Source organism: Micrasema longulum, unplaced genomic scaffold, assembly GCF_059751315.1.
Source record: "Micrasema longulum isolate JH-2025_06_02 unplaced genomic scaffold, ASM5975131v1 h1tg001291l, whole genome shotgun sequence".
Classification (NCBI taxonomy): Eukaryota; Metazoa; Arthropoda; class Insecta; order Trichoptera; family Brachycentridae; genus Micrasema; species Micrasema longulum.
Window position 1 is genome coordinate 77,551 of NW_028278478.1, and position 18,457 is coordinate 96,007.

At 30.8% G+C, this 18,457-nt stretch overlaps 1 long non-coding RNA gene across 1 annotated transcript in view; it reads right to left on the reverse strand.

The window, feature by feature from the left end:
• Positions 1-17,364, reverse strand: part of LOC148276062 (uncharacterized) — a 56,952-nt gene extending 39,588 nt beyond the window's left edge. The window contains exons 1-2 of the long non-coding RNA XR_015823872.1: positions 17,240-17,364; positions 10,516-10,847 (exon numbers count right to left, since the gene is read on the reverse strand). This is a non-coding gene — a long non-coding RNA (uncharacterized LOC148276062). The remainder of the gene's footprint in view (positions 1-10,515; positions 10,848-17,239) is intronic.
• Between the last annotated feature and the right edge of the window lie 1,093 nt (positions 17,365-18,457).

Below are 18,457 nucleotides of genomic sequence, written 5' to 3' on the forward strand. Positions count from 1 at the left end.
AACTATTTCACTAAATATTACCTGTTGTGAGATTAATATAGCTAGCCATTATTCTTTGGAATTTTTTATACATGCATATTATTGATATTCTTTATAAATATATAATGTGTCTGCGTGTGCATATCACTGAACTCCTAAACGTTAGGACCGATATATATTTTTTTAAATGGGTGTGTTTGAGTGAGTCTCTGGATAGTTGAAGTTCATGATTAGACCTGAAAGGTGGCTGGTGATTTAGTATTCTTTTTTTTATATTGCTTTGGGCAAGAACACATCACACAGTGGCGAAATGAAAAGATTTAAATGTCAAACTCAATGTCAAATGTCACTTAGTATATAGTTTTTTTAAAATTCGAGTATGATGAAAACGTTTTCTGAACCAGCTAACAGCAGGCAAGTTAATGTTTTGGCAGGATAATGTCCGTCGGGTCCACTAGTATTTTAATAAAAGCGCAGAAAAAAAACAGAAAAAAACAATTGCAAAATAAAGTTTATTTCTCAAGAAACAGCCGACGCAATGTGTTCGAAAATGTCAGCAACAAAATATAAATAATACACAGAATAGTAACTTATAAAAGCTTAATCAACTTGCTTCTATACCTTAGAAAATATGTTCGTCGTAATAGTGAAAACTGGAGCACAATATTATAATTTTGAGAAGAATAAATTTCAAATTGACTAACTATTAAACGAAAATAATGTTAAAGTTGACTGACTAGTTAACAAAAATAAAATCAAAATTGACTGATTAGTTACACAAATCATTTAAAAGTTGAGTGACTAGTTAACAAAATAAATTTTATGTTGACTGACAAGTTAACAAAAATTAATTTAAAATTTACTAGTTAACAACAAATACATCTTTCCGAGATACTTATTCATCTTGATCAATGAAACCTTTGAGAAATGTATTACCAAATGCAACTCACTCATTTTAATTCAGTCAAAAATACCCGTCCAGGGTCCTTTTTACATTTCACTATGTTTCAATATGTAAATCAACACAAATAGCATCAACCCTGACGCTGACATTCCACCCAAAATGTCGGAATAGAGTGCCAACGATACACGGCATAATAGCCCGAAAAAACTCATTGTGGATCAGAACGGCCCTGAAAAATGAATAATATGACATTTTTATATTATATTTATTAAAAAATACATTTTCCAGTGTTTGGTCATATATATTTCTTTGCATACTGTTTACTTATTTTCTCTTTACCGTATTCGTTTATGTTCTCCTGTTCAGAATAATATTTTAATACACTCTGATATCCTTATGTCATAAGTACGTATCCTTGTAAAAGCTTACATAGAAACCACAACACTGTTTTGTACTTAGCACATTGTGATTCATATCACAATTTCACATATTGCTATATTATATTATATTTTGAACGATACCACTTTTATAGTGATCTAAGTCGCACAAAATATAACTTTTAAAATATTTGATTTTCGAGATTGCCATCGTCATTCCCTTTCCACACCTAATAGTGCATAGGGCATTGCATTAGTATGCCAATTGTAGCGAACCTCGATCATTTTTGCTACATGAAAGTTTAAAAAATATTTTATTTTTTTATTTTGAAAATTCGCTGGTCTGTAATCGCCAGACTGATCAACTTACATTCTAAGTAACAAACATATTTCGCAATACTTATATATAGGTATGTACAGGGCTTGCGACCTGTGATGGCTGAATCGAGTGCTCAATTAACATTGAAAACCGTCCTACCCACTTACACGGATTCGTTTTAAAGGGCTTGTGGCCTCTTTTCAGATCCGCACATTGCAAAAACAACATTTTTTTCCAAAGTATTTTGTTTACAAAGATTCGCATCTTTTGGTCAATTCACATAACTCAACAAAAAAATTGGTTTCCTTTAAAAAAGCGTATCATTTTCATGGGTGCAAAAACCTTTTCTTTTCTCCCATTTGTGCTGCAGTTTAGACCCAAAAAAACGCCGTTCGACTCCCTCGGTTTTAATTTCCAATTTCCCTGCTTTTGAATCATTCCGAACGCTTTTAAACGTTTGTGAAATGTTGTGTGATCAAATCGTTATCATTTTGTTAGTACGTTTTGCGTCTGAAATGGGTCTTAATCGAGTGATGTTTACAATTCTTTGTCTTTTCACACTTTTTCGGTGCGCCACGGCGTTCATTATCTTTAACTTCAAAGCAATATTTTTTAAGCGTCAAAACTATTTACTCAGTGGTCAAAACCAATCTCTGCATGTTGTTTCCGACAGGGTATGGTCGCCATAAGTCCATACAAGATTTTTTTATGCTTTAGTTGTAGATTGAAAAAACAAGTCATGAACTAAAATCCCCGAAAATACATTTTTTTTGCATGAAATTCGACATGTTTAACACAGTGGAAAAATATGATCTTTACACTTCGGCGGAATAACATAATATACGATTACGTCATTTCAAGCCTAACTGCGGAGCTTCACGATATAGTTGGCAATTGTATTGCCCGATGTAAAAAAGGTTAAACAACTCCATGTTTTGGAAAAACGCAATAACTTACTCATATAAATGTTTTAATGCTGCATTATAAAAAAATCGATACGAGCATCAATCTAACTCTGATTTCTCGTCAGCACGGAAAAAGTATTTTAATTAAAGTTAAAAGAATGATTCGTAACATAGATCACTATGGAATTTAACTATCCGAATGCTTCTCTTTGCACTTCGTATAATAAGTCAAAGGATTGTGCTAAGCAAAACACAACTAACCCACAGCGGTTAAAATACATTATAGTGGGATAGAGGGGATATAGAAGAAGTAATGAAAAATTCACCGCAGCACCCAACCAATTAAAAATTTATGTTCGTATTTTTTTAAATAAAGTACCAGTGTCTAGGAGTTTATGAGGCTTTTGACCTGTCAATAAATAAAATTTACTGTTTGTCCCAATAAAATCAACACCATTATCCTCTTATCTACACCTATTGGTGCATAAGGCACTGTATTTGTACACTTATCACAGCGTGACTTGATCTATTTTTTTTTTGTTTTTTTTATTAAATTTATGTTTTCTTTAACTTTTTTATTTGTAAAGGAATAATAAGAAACCAGCTGACAAGCTGGTTTTGTGGTTAAGTGGGTTTCATTTTTTTTCTATTTATATTTTCTGTTCTGTTCATGTTTCTTCTGAAATAATAATAAGTTCAAAATAAATTAATATTTATAGCATGTAAAAACATGGCTCAAGTGCCATTATAAAAGAGAAAATTATAAAAATGGATATTGGAGCTGGGTACAAATAAAATGGACTGTCTCATTCGCCCAAACCAATATTAAATAAACTGCTCCACAAAAGTATGGAATATGCTTTGTTTTTTGTTATTTAATTGTACTTTATATTATATAAATAGTATAGATGTACATAAATGAAATATAAACTAAAATGCGTGGTGTTTTAAAACTTTCTGAACGATTTGTTAAGTATCGCTGTATATTAAATCTTCTTTGTTTATTCTCACCTGTAAAAATCTTTGAAAAACGTATATTGTTAAGTGTCCTCGGCACGAGTAACACCCCAGTGTGGTCAGATTATTTTAATATTAATTTTTGTTGATAATGGAAAAATTTTAATAAAAAATCAATAATTCAGAAAGAAAAAAAGGGTTTATCTGAAAAAATCAGATCACGTTTCTTCTTAATAATCCGCCTTTGCATGGTAGGCGAATGCTTTTACAATTAAACATTCGACAGATAAAATTAAAAAACTTGTTATTTTCATTTAAATTATTTATTGACAATTCTTGATGGAATTCCATTGTAATGATGTAATAACTTATATTTACACATAAGTTATTAATTTAAAAAATCCTTGGTACACTTCCACTGATTTATTTTGACCAATAAGCGCTTTCACCCTCTAATGAGCATTTTCAAACTGGTGAATATTATGCAGTGTAAGGATAATTTATATAAAACTAAATATTATGAAAATTCTATCGCTATTAAATATAAATCAGCAGATAGAATTTTAAAACTCACCCTTATTAGCCTCCTTAGTTGGACCGTGCACATTGTAATAAAACAATAAATATTTTTCATATAATAGAATATTCTCTTAAAGTACAACACATGTTTCAATAATTTATCTCACTCTGTTCCATTGAAATATTGCGTATTGTATATTTTTCAACTTATTTTTAAATGTACCTACATTTAAGATAATATTTAGTTTTTTATAAATTATCCTTACCTTATAATATTCACCAGTCTGAAGATGCGCATTAGAGGGTGAAAGTGCTAATTGGTCAAAATAAATAAGTGGAAGTGTGCCAAGTATTTTTAAAATTAATAACTTATTTGTAAATATTACTTATTACACCATAAAATAACTTGTTTGCAGGAATAATGATTTGTGGGTTGACTGAGTCTTGAATAACACTATTTAGATCCAGATAGAGAACTGCTAAGACTGTTCACACTATTGAAACAGGTGTACAAATCTCCATAAAGCATGTCGGATTCAAAAATGACAAGGAACTAAAATAATGAGACATGAATTATTAATAAGTTCTATTTTACTTTGTCAAAGTCATGTTTTCCGTTTCGTCAAACAATTGTCTCAAAATTACTTCACAAGAATGAGAATCCTAATTTATGTGTACGCGAGTGTACTTTTTACGAAAAAAACTTATGTGTTGTGTCACATAACAATGTTTTACATAATTTAAATTAGCAAACTTCGAAGTTCACTGAAATTTACTTCATAATACGAAGTACTTTTTATTTGCTATTCATATATTTTTAGAAGACAAGGATTTTCTTGTGTGAGGAATAAAGATATCTTAATCAAAGAATTAAAAAAAGTCCAGAAGGAGCGTAGAATCATATTTGAATACATCGGACTGTGTCCAATAATTCCCCCACTATGCCCTACTTTCGCCGCGCGATTCGTGAGGTCGCACCGTAATGTTGCTTGATGGGAAAAAAATCATAACACAAATGTAAGGTAAAAAAAAGCAATCTGTTAATTTCTCTAAAATTTTATTGTGCTCGCGGAAATATTGATTCACACAACAGAGTAGATAAGTAAAGGGTCATTTAATAAGAGTAATTGAATTCATGAACTTTAAACTTAAAATAAAAAATAAATTTTATTTTACATAAAACAGATATTTTTATATTACGAGTATGTTAAATAATATTTGATGTTTTGAAGATAATGTCGGTCAAATGTCCATCACAGAGTTGTTAAATCCGAGATCCAATTTTTGTTGATTCTCTCATTAGATGAACAAAGTAGGGTAAAAAAAATTACTACCCTGGCAACACTAATGAAATTTCCATTTTGTTTCTTCGGCAATCTGACAGATGGAAAAATAATTCAATTTTTATGTAATGCATTTGTTATATACACATACATTTGCTAATTACACATGAAATATGATTGCATCCTGTTCCTTAAGGATCCTAGCCGTATTTCTACACTTTAAAAGAACACAACACGGCATAGTTGAATTTAAATTAGAAATTGTGTACTGAGCATCGTCTACAAAGAAACTAATGGGTCAAAACGTAAACCTACTCATATATGAGTAGTTGAGTTGCCTTCTGTTTGATGTGCGTATACGGTTTCTGGACTATTCTAAATTCAATGGTTTTTATATTTTACCTATATTTTATTTATAATACAAATAATACAAACAATTTAAAAGTATAAATAAATATGTGCAAGGGCAGATTAATAATATCAATATTATGTGAGTGCATGTACGTGTGCATGTATGTGTGTAGGTATGTATGTGTTTACATATATGTATATGTATGTGTATGTATATTATTTTTATTTTATTCAGAAACATATTTCATACACTATAAGTATGAAGAACAATGACTTTCTAAAAGACCAATTACATTTTCATAAATTAATTAAAAGACAAAATAAGTAAATTTCTAACATTAAATGTGAGAAAAGTATAATTGTTAACACCTGCGTTTTCCTTGAGGATAATTATTGGTCATAAATGAAAATGCCAAATACACACTCTGAGGCATCCATGCACACATATATGAACGCATGCATATACACAAAAGCATACGCACATCTAAATGCATCAATAAAACATACACACAAAAACATACGTAAAACACACTTATATTAGATGCGGTAAATATACATATAATAAACCAGTCGAGATGTACATTCAGCAACTATTTTAAATAATTAGTTGCATGAAGAATTTTTCTGTTTAAATGCAATGTGCAGTTAAAATATCTACATCAATAATGACTCTTATAATTTTCAATTTTTTTTAGGTACGTCTTATAAATGAATGAATATATGTTCATGTTCATATTATATGGATGATTAGGAACAGCGATAACTTAATCTAGCTAATTACAGATTAATCGAACTTTAAAAAATCAATTATTTCCATATTCTCAACAGATTCAACTGTTTAAATTTATTTCAACAGAGAGAAAAATCATTATTAAGAAGGCAATATGGAAGTTTAAGCATTTATAGGGCTTATGATCTGTCAGTGAAGGGAGGAAATCTAGCCAGTCTGCAAGCAGTTGCACATACTCAAACATTGTTGAATTCAACTGTGTAAAAAAAATTTCCAAAATGACTTTTATTTTAAACAATAAAACATAATTTATCTCTTAAACGTTTGTGTATTGTATGCGAACTATGAATATAGGTATTATTTCCTAAAATCAACTTACTTGACGTGAACAAATTGCACCTCATTTGAAAACGTTTTTTGCGGCAAAAATGTTGTGAAAAATTCAATTCTTTAAAACACAAACTGATATATTATGTTGCTATGTAACATAGTTGTCTAAGAAACACATTTTTTCTGACTAATAGTGTATAATGGAGATCTTTCATAACACAGAAGATTTAAAATGATGTTATTTTAGCAGATTTTATTTTATGTGTAAAGGGAGGGCGGCACTGCGAGGCAATGCGTCGCGGCAACACGAGGTATTGTTTTTTACTATGTTGAATGAAACAAAGATCTCTACATTGCGAATTAAAATATGAAACGATGCTGTTTTTGCCATACGAGACAATGACAAAGATAAATGAAAATCTCGCACCAAACCAAAAAAATATATTTTTTTTACTTGCAACCATTATTATAATACTTTGATTTTTATCAATGTTTTGTAAAAGTAGTAATTAATGGATGATTCGCCCCTGCTGCATGTAAAGTTACACAGTAAACATCATTTTATATTTTGGATTTGACTGAATATTTTTTAGGTATCTGTGTAATATTAATTATTTATTCTACTAATATACCTACCTACGTAAATTGATGTTTGTTATTATTGTCATGGTTCTGTTTATTCAATTAAGTTCATAGTTCAAATATATTTCATATATAATTATTATAAATGAAATTTACTGAAAATTTGAAATTAGTATATTAAGATTATATTAATTGATTTTTAAAAAATACAATTTTTCAAAGAAATATTCTACATCACATTGCATTTTTTGGAAAACCAATGTAAAATCTCACACGGCGTAAAAATAAAAAAAAACTAGCTTCTATGCTAGGAATCTGACCTTTTCGCCTTTGATAATTACGCATTCTTAATCAAAAGCGTAATAATGTCGACAATCGACAATATTCGTTTCAAGTCGATTTAATTATCATCAAAGTAGTTTATTCGATCGAAATGCTACGAAATGAGCACTTGATTCTCAATCAATGGCCGTTTACACATTAATCAAAACGCAATTAGGTTTATTTGTTAATTTGATAGCCACGTTTCCGTATGTGATCCAATTTCCTTCTTTACCTTCCCAAAGCTCTATTCTTATCCATGATCACAATAATTTGGTTCTGCGATTACATACTAAACGAATTTGTTACACAACACAAATTCATTGATGATTTTAATAGTGGCATTTTATAGTCCAAACATGATTTTTAATCATAACAGTGAGTTATAAAGTTTATTTTACGCAATTTATGAAACCAATATTGTTCTACTTCACAGTGAAAATCGTTTCATGTACTTTTAACTCTTAAAAAAAAAAAACAGTGTTTCTGACATCAAATGTCAAATCTTTATTTTTGAGTGTGTAAATTAAATTAAGTTTCTTTTATTATTTCTTATATCGTCGTATTTCCTCTTTTTTTTCTTTAAAAACAATTAAACGTTTTTATGAAGAAGGCAGCCAGCCATAAAATAAGCTGAGCACTTTTGTGAAAAGAGTGAATAATCAAATCTACAAAACAGTTGGAATGTTATTTACTTTGATAAATGATAAATAACGCATTCATTCGTTTCTTTAATTCTACAAAAAAGAATTTACCACGTAATTTAACAGTTTTAATGATTTTTAAAGTCTGGCTGACAACAAAACCTTAGATATGAATTTTGCAAAAAACAACCAGCCCTAGTAAAATTCTCATTTTCTAATTTGATATTTATATTAAGGTACTTTAATGTAAAGAATCAATTAATTATTTGTTACAATAATTTTATATAATTAAATCGTGTGTTAAAGGAATTTTGGAGATTTTGCTGCAGCCACATTCATGTTCAATTTATTATCTTAAAATTATTACGAAATTTATTTGTTTAATACTTATACCCGTATGCAGAGACAAAACTTAAGGTGAGGAAAGTACATTCTAATTTCAAATGCAGAGAATAACCCGAAGGTGAAGACAATAGAATGTACTTTCCTCACCTTAAGGTTTGTCTCTGCATACGGGTATTAGGCTTTATTGTGATCCCAGATACCAAGGTTTAGTCTAATTTTAAAATGGCGTAATCTGCTGGTTTAAAAGTAATTATATTTTAGTAACATAAAACTTTTAAGTATATTTTTTAACAGAAATACCTTTAAAAATTATTGTTTTTTATCTGATTTGTTTTTATTTTTTTATTATTGCACCATTAAAAAAAATTAAGTTTGAAAATGGCAAAATCGTATGATTTCCTTATTTTGCGTGCGTTTTACCAGACTACAGCTTTGAGAGAAAAAGCATTTTTGCTAGTTATTGCATAATTTATTACTCATGAGATTTTAGGAATTTCAATTTGAGATCTTAATCACTGTATACGTGTATATCTTAAATATTTACCTAATTATTCGTTCAAAATTAACAGTTTATCATCATTTATATACTATCTAAGTTGTTCAATTTTAATAAGTCGTAATTTTTTTTTTTTTGATCGTGATAATTAACAATTGACGCAAATTTAATCCAGATTGGTTTATTCGATGCCTAGACTACTCTCCAACGAATATCTCTTAATTTTTCTGCACAAGACTTAGAAATAATGAATTTGTTTTCTTGGTCATCATAAGACTAATTAAGGTTTCCAGGCACCTCTTAAAATAATGATCAGACTTGTTAACGGAAATCTGCATCTGAATTATTTTAGTTGTAATTTTCATTTATTTGCTAATACATGTGTAATCAACCCTGATCCCATAACGTCTGTTCATCATATTTCTATGTCTTAACTATTTTTTTAACTCTTTCGTTTTTAGTTTTATGTAACTGTATATTATCATAAGTGGCTAAGGTTGAACCACTACGGGCGACCTGCTTTGAAATTTTTGGCGGCGGTCTACTAACACTGAAAGTAGTAATTTAAAGCCAAAAATTAAAAATAAACATGGATAATATCAATTCAATATCGAGTCATTTTAATAACAGTAATTTATGATGACTTTACAAACACATGAAAATAGTACGTCAATAAAACAAGATGTTATTTATTTTAGGTTTATTAACGTAAGCAATATGCTTATTATTAGCTTTGCAATTCGTAGGTAAATATGAAATATTTATGTAATATCAGACAGCATACTGAAAACACGACATTGCATATTTTCAACAAGCTTATAATAATTTGGTTCATAGCTACTTTTAGCTATTTCTAAACATGCTGCCTAATTGTCATCTGTCAAACCAAAAAGATCAAAAAAAAGTTGTCAAATACGCCGCACATCTCCAACAACGTGTATATTTTTTTCACATAGTAAATTCTTATAAAATAAATAAAATCAATAAGTTTGACTAGGAATAGATAAGACAGTTTGGCCACCCATATCAAGTGAGGGTTATCACTAGAGCCCTCACAGGGCACTGCAGATTTCACAAACACCTTGTTAGAATGAACCTTTCCGAAACTTCTAGATGTAGGTTCTGCAGTGCAGATGAAGAAACACCTATATGGATACTATGTGAATGTGATACTTTACATCACAAAAGGAGCCTCATCCTCAGGAGACCACTGGTTAAACCTAAAGATGTAAAAGAACTCGCCCCCTACTTAAAAGCCCGATACTTTATGGATCGGAGCTAGGAGGGTGAGATTTAGCAAAATGTAAACTCTCACCTTCCAGACACTGGCCAGGCCCTTATAAATCGGTGATTGGAGGGCGAGAACTATTCACGGGGACCCATCACAATAGATCTTCACAGGTCACTGTGACGTCAGGAGCTTGCATAGCACTGACCCCCACTAAATTGATTAAAATTAAACAAATAAATTACCTGTAAATGCAGGATTCACAGTGATCAGCAAAACCAGCAATCCGAACATCCTCTGATGCCCTAGAACGGGGTCTCCTCCTCCGCCGAAGTGTTCCAGCACCCTCCGTCTGCCGAATCCAGTTCTGGAACCGCCACTTGTTCCATAAACAGCGACCGCACGCATTACACAACTTTCAACTTCCCCAGTCCACTAATTGCTACACTTACTAGAACCAACTCACTTACACCCGTATAAATAAACTTAACTTTAATCGCAGAACACACGTGGGTGCCAAACAAACTTTCTACTAGATACAAAACACAAACGTATAAATATCGTACGATTTACAATCCTAGAAACAAACCGTCGGATACTTTTAATTAATTTCGCAAAGTTTCAGGGACACTTTTCATAAGATTTATTATTTTATACTCATATACAAACACTTCGATGATTAATTACTTAAAAAGAACACGTGAGAATTTAATGTGCCTTTAAAGCTTTCTCATACACATGGGCTCTAAACAAAATTACTTACAATAAACAAAGATTCAACTTCATGTGAGATGATTAAATACGTAAATATTTATTTATTTATTTATGCTTTATTAAGTTAGTTCATAACATTTTAAGAAGTAATATAAACTTTTGATAACATTACAATTTTTTTATCAAAATTTCTCAATTACATATTTTTTCAAATTAATTTTAAATACTTAATTTTTTTCTATTTCTTTTATTTCTTCGGGTAACTCATTGTACATCTTCATTCCCTTGTACAGTGAGTTTTGGGATTCTGTTTTTTTCCTCATTGGTAATCTTATCTTTTTTTTACCCCTTGTTTCATATGTATGACATTGTTGGTTAAATTTTATTATTGTTTTTATTTTATTCATCCCCTCAATTATTTTATGTATAAAAATTGCCACATTATATTTAATTTGTTGCTTGACTGTAAGCAAGCCAATTTCTTTGTGCATTCTTTCTACATTAGAATATATATATATTTTTTGTATAATACTCATTGCCTTATTTTGACAAATTTGTATATTTTGGATTTCTCCTTTATTACATAAAAAAGAATGGAAGAACAGTAATTTATGTGTGGACATATTATTGTTTTATATATAAGAATACTACTTTTTAAATCTATTACATTTCGTTATCTTCCCATAAATAATTTTTTTTTTAAATTTTTTTGTAACATATTGAGTATGTTTTTTAAAATTTAAAAATCTATCCAAGTAGACCCCGAGATACCCCCAGAAATATGTACACATATCGTGTCCTGACGGAATAAAAAATACACTTTTGAATGGTAATAGAACTCTGGACATGTAAACAAACTAATGTAATTTATTCTCATCATTTTAATTTCATTTTCACACCTAATGGTGCATAGGGCACTGCATTGGTTCAACAATCAAAGCGTATCTTGATCATTTTTTATCACTTGAAGATAAGATTGTCAGTTTTACGTTTCAGGTACCAGTCCAGGAATTATGAAATACTCAGGTTTGAAAACACCCTTTTAAATAAATATTTCATATCAACTACGTCAGGAATCGAACAGACCAACAGACCAAACTCAGACCATCACAAGAAATTAAACTCATGTACTTGTTTCACTATTTTGAATAATGAAATAATATGAAAATAAAAAATAATAATGTAGATTAATGCTCATATAAAATTTTTGAGATGCAAGGTGAAACTTCTGTATCATGCATTGTAAATCATCTTTAAATTCTGCCACTATGGTTGCATCGTCCGCGGAGCATGTGATGTTAACGACCGTATCTCCCTTAGTCCTAGATTAACGAATCATTCCATTTTATAAGAGTTTTTTTATTTTTTTATTTGAAAAATGGAAATCGAGTTGTGGTAGAGTGGGATTTGAACATCAGATCTTTGGTCCTTGAGTCCACAATACTACATCGGGACCAAAACATGGTTTTAAGTAACTTCAACATATTTATAACTTGGTTATAAATATTTTAAACTTGCTTTTATTCTTTATTGTTCTGAATACGCGGTAAAAATGATAATGTTATTTAATTCCCAAACTGAGTAATAGTAATTTCCGCTAATGTAATTCGTTTGTATTATGATTTGTAAAATACTGTATTTGAATCATAATTTATGATTTTATAATTTGTATTAAATGATTTACAAATAAAAATATAAAATAATGGAAATGGAAATTATATATTTTAAGCTTTTAGGTAAATTTTTTTTTTTTTTAAAGACAAGATCAAATTTGCAAGTGGTAGGTTTGTTGATTAACAACAACAAGATATCTACCCACATATTCTGAAAGCTTATTTCATGGTAGTCTCTAACTGGAGTCAACAACTTGAGTAAAGAATTCACAAGAATTAATTATACCGATCCGGGGATTTAGTTCTTAACTACAGCCTGCCCACCACATACCGTACACCCCATCTGAGGACTTAAGTCTCATTGGCAGCGCCCGCATACAAGTAAAAATTTCTCGCTGCTGAACGAGAAAAGCTGCCTAAGGGAGCTTTGTATAATATGGTAGCCTTGGCATCTTTGTGCTGAAAGAAACGAATCCAGAAGTACATAATATGTACTTCATTGGATCGAGGAAAAGAGGGAAGTGAATTTTTCACTGACTGGGATTAAATTGATTGTACATGATAACTTTGCCAAAAGGCTTTAAAATTATTTTTTTTAAAAGCTTTAAAATTATTTTTGGAAGCCACCAGATCTATTTATTCGACCGAATCTATAAAAGAGCCACTGATGGTAGCAAGAAGTGCCATTCAGTAATCATAGAGAAGAGAAAAGGGACAAGACCACAGGATGTGTTTAAAAGATTGGTTAGGATATCAAAAGCAGCACGAAGGGGAATCGACAATATTAAAAACAAATAATTTCTTAACTACAAACATCAAAGTTCCCTATCTTATTTTTTTTTTACCCAAATGCTAATATTTTTTTTGCTACTTTTGTTTTGTTACTTTATACTAAGGTTCCTCCAAACACTTGTTGCATTATAAGTTAAGTTGCGACCGTTTTTTTTCGAATTTTAAAATAAGCACTAAAATTACAACTTTGTCATACACACTAAGGTATACACGTTTATATTTATGGCTCTACAAGACATTTTGAATTTTTGTACGTCATTCTTTTTCACTAGAGATATGTACATATAATTATGTCATTGAGAGACATATGGTGAGCGGTGATAGCGGGGTGGTCCGCTGTCATTCGGGTGAACATTTTGAGCGAGTGATCGTGGATCGCCTTGCCGTCGCTTCTTGCTATGTTGCCTGCTTGTGCAATACCCTACCGATACCACACCATACACATACAAATTTCAATTATTTTGGAACACGTTTACCTACATAGACAGATGCAACAAAAAATTAACATTGTAAAATGAACGTAGTTTTGAAGAAAGTAGCCAGTCCACAATTTTGAAAAAAATAGATTTTGGTATTATCGGATGCAGTAAGGTATATTCTATGTTCTGCTAAAAACTGCCAGGTCGTTTTCGTACAAACACTGTTATAATCACCTTCTGAAAATAGTATCGATCACAAAATCGGCATTTCTCAATTTGCAGAAAACACCCACCGCACTAGAATAATGTTACGGTATTTTAAAAATCATATAAACAGGTCAAATACGTAATTAGATTCTTGTTTGTAACATCAAAAAACTAATGTTTACATTGTTTGTCATTTGCCAAAAGTCGAAAACATTTCAACTGTTGTGTAGATTCGATTATTCACCCTTTTCACAAAAGTGCTATTATCTCAGTTTCACTTTTCTATGGCTGGCTGGTTTCTGTATGACTAAGTTCAAATATACATAGTACATCGTACTGTACTATTAGTGATAAAAGATAAATATATTTTTTTAATGCATGCATTGTATAAATCATATTGTTTTTTGCCATGTAAATGTGTTTTTTATAAAAATGACATTAAATATTTTATTCTAGTTATATATTGTTTCATTTGATTACAAGCCTTCAAAACGGAATTTCAAGTATTGAACATGCTCACTTTTGTCTAATGTGAGCATTTACGCCACCTACTGTACCTTTTGCTGAAGGAATAAAGCTGCCAAACCTGCTCGCAATATTTACATAGTGAAAGGGGGAAGGTATAATAAATTATTACTAATTTGCTGTCATTTTTTTTTGTTGTGTCTTCTTGTTCTCGTTTTTAAACAAATACAACTTATGCTAACACCTTATACATTTGCTCATTAAATTTATTTAATGCGACTTCTGTTTTATTTGTTACGATTTGTTTTTCGTTAGAAAACATTACTTGGTCCCTTAAAGCAGGAAGCTTTATTATTGTTTATTTAAGCAAAGTGTTGACAAGGAGTGATATAATATTGAGATAAGAAAATTGGATACTTTTGTTTACGTGTCTTCACCATCCTTTTATATTCGAATACAATAATATTTATGTGATCTCTTTTTGATTAAAAAAAAAACTCTATTTTAAGAGACTTCCTTGGAAGGTCAAAATATGCAATCGACTCAAAGAGTAAAGATCAGATAAAGCTATATCTTTGTTGATCAAAAATAACTGTAATAAAATATTTGTGTCGATACGTTTTTTATCTGTTCTGTGGGCTAATGGACAGGGCGTTTCCCTGCTATGCAAAAGATCTCCGGATTGATCCCTGACATAGTTGACGTAAAATATTTACAATGTATTTTATACTCTAGGATATTTTAAAATCCTAGGACTGGTAGCGTAATATTGGTCATCTTTACCTTCAAGTAACAAAAAAATATCAAGAAACGCTGCGATTGGTGAATCAATGCAGAGCCCTATGCACCACTGGGTGTGGATAGGGAAGATGATGATAAACTCCGTCAAATAAAAATAAAAAACTTTTCTTTTAAGAATTCTAAAAATCATCAAACACCTGTTAATGTTTTGTATCATCCGGAGTACATAAAACATGAGAAGGTATGTTCGTATGACGGACATTACAATGACCGTAATTCAAATCAATTTATACTTAATTCGTCACACAATGAACCAATAGCCAACACTTATCCAAATTAGGACGTGCCTCGTTAGGATATAAATCAGGGCCCGTGCAATCAATAAAATCCGGTACTTAATTATGAAATAAGCGTTAAATAAAATAAAATATACTTCATAAAAATAAAAAACCTTAAGATTTTTTTTAAATGTATATACCAGGTAGGTATTTCAACTTTGGGGGTATTTTTTATTATTCATAAATAACTCTGCTAGAAAATGAGTAAAGTGGAGTCTGAACCTTTGGCTTCTTACCACAAGATGACAACCCAGTTTCATATTACAGAAACAAAACCGTCCCGCCGTTTCCCCGTAAGGGTAGGAAGAGAGGATAGAACGCCACAACACTCCATCTTTGCATACAGATCTCGCTTCCTCTACATTCATACACCTTGTCATGCGCGCGCGCCAACTGTTCCGACTTTTGACATGTCCATCTTCAAGTATTTGTTGGATTTGGTCATGCCATGTCTTTCTCGGTCTTCCTCTATTTCTGCATCCATCAACATTCGCATTGGAAATATTCTTAGCCGTTCTTTCGCTGTCCATTCGTTCTACATGTCCAAACCAGCGCAGAGCTCCTTTCTTGATTTTGTCGATCATGTACGGATCTCCACATTTGTTCATATTACAGCAAAATAATAGTCGCCAAACTGTCACAAAGTTCAAAGTTTACATATATCGGAACGTATTAGGGGCATGGCCAATGCAATGACTGTTTTCGACGGAATTAAAAATTATGAAATTGAAATTTTTTTATGGTACTAATACGCAATAGGTTTTTTTACTCGATAGTATTTCATAGATTTTTGTTAATTAAAAATTTCGTCAACCTTGCCAGGAATATCTCGGGTTCTTCAATATGGCGGGTGAACACGCATCACACGACGAGACGGATCCGTCACCACTCAATTACCATATTTTTTTTACCTGAGATTAGTAATCGAGTTGAAAACACTCGTCCAGAATTCATACTTCGTTCCTGCAGAAAGTGTATTCTTTATCTGCCCAGACACAAAAAACATATTTATTTACATCACTTAATTCAGTTTAACAAATTACAGCAGGGACGGAGAAAACCTTAAAAAAGGGAATATGGAAGTCTAGGCATTTACACACTGTGTAACATTCACTATTTTGCCTTTGTTTGAACATCCATATTTCTTCAATTCTTCCATTTGTTGATTTGGACAAACTCAAATATTGTACTTAATTCAGTGTTGTAAATAACGTAAAAATTTTTTTAAAAAATAATTATATTTTTTCTTTGCACTTTACAATAGGTGAATACATAAGTTACAAATACAAAAAAAAACTATTGCATGAACACAAAAAAAACACAAAGGCAAAGCCTTTACGTGGGTATAAATTGTATTTTGAATGTAAATAAAGTATTGCAAGAATACGATGGATATCAAAAAATGAAAAATAAGTGCTAATTAAGAACACAATTTTTTGTCAATCAAAATGAGAAAACTAATAATAAAAGCTTATGCTATAAATTAACATAATTTATACCACAACGCTAAAAATATTTTTGAAATGAAATATTTTTTAAAATTATTAATCATATTTATAAAACTGAATTCATTGATGTAAACAAAGTCAATAATTTCAAAAAGCGTAATTATAGGTATGTTCCATATCACAAAGTTAACTAAACTAAAAATACAAACTAAAAGTCACTAACACAACACACCATTCCAATTTTAAAACATTCTCGTGTTCTGTTTTTGAATTAAAAACCGCGGAATTCTAAAGCTCGTAAACGACCAATCGGAACCCTTTTAACTAACACACACGTGGTCGACTTGCGCGAACGGCGTTCGGTTTAAAACTGAGTTTATAAAAAGCCTATTCTTTCTGAAGAATAACAACAAAATAGCGCTAAGTTATTTAAGTATGGACGTCGCGGGTGCAGTCCGAACGAGACTTTTAAATCAACGACTAGTACGCATAGTGCGTTCGAATGTTTATTAAGAGTAATAACACGACGATGAATAGAGTCGCCCATGCGGAAAAAAAAATAAGATTATTAACAACAAAGTTAGATACATATCATAGCAACACAACGAAGCGTAGGTATTTGAGTCGAGAAAACCACAACCATCCGTTACACGTTTGTGTTTAAAATAAAAACATACCTAAAAAAAAAAACTAAAATTTGTATCGCGTTTATTCTAATCATTAGAGCTAAAGAGTTTTTATTGTGAATTGTTACTCTTAACCTGTTGTAAGATATTAATTTGTGCGTAAATATTTGATTTAAAAACGTTCTGCCGCGCACAATTAAGTAAAAAATATTAAAGATTTGAATGGACTGTCGAAATATATGTTTATTGCCTGCCTGCGCCTGGTGAAGTAGTCTACAGGTTAGTACGTTTGCCGGTCATGCATGAAATCAAAGGTTTAATTCCTGACAAGGTTGATGTGGTATGCTGATATCAAAAAAATGATTTTGCATCGCAATATTTCATCACCTTACATTAATTTAGAACATGATCGAGATGAGCTGCATTCAGTTTTATCAATATTAGTAAATATGTGTATATATTCACTTACTGATTTGTCTATGTCTAAAGGTTTCAAGACACACCCATCTCTTCGTCAGAACACTAATTTCACTAACATGCAAATACATCTTCTCCATAGTAATTGCACAAAAATTGATAACCAAAGTTTTAATAGAACACATGGTATTAGAAGCAAACAGCAAAGTGCACTACTACTATGAAGGTGTATCGCGGGATTTGCGTGTCAGTGTAATCAGTCTTCAGGCAAAGAGACGGGTACGTCTCGAAACCGGTAGATATAGAAAATTCGATAAGTACTCGTATAAAAATATTAACTTAAATTGATTGTATTTAGCTTACTAATACAGTTCCCTATTCACCATTGGTCGCGGATAGAGGTATAA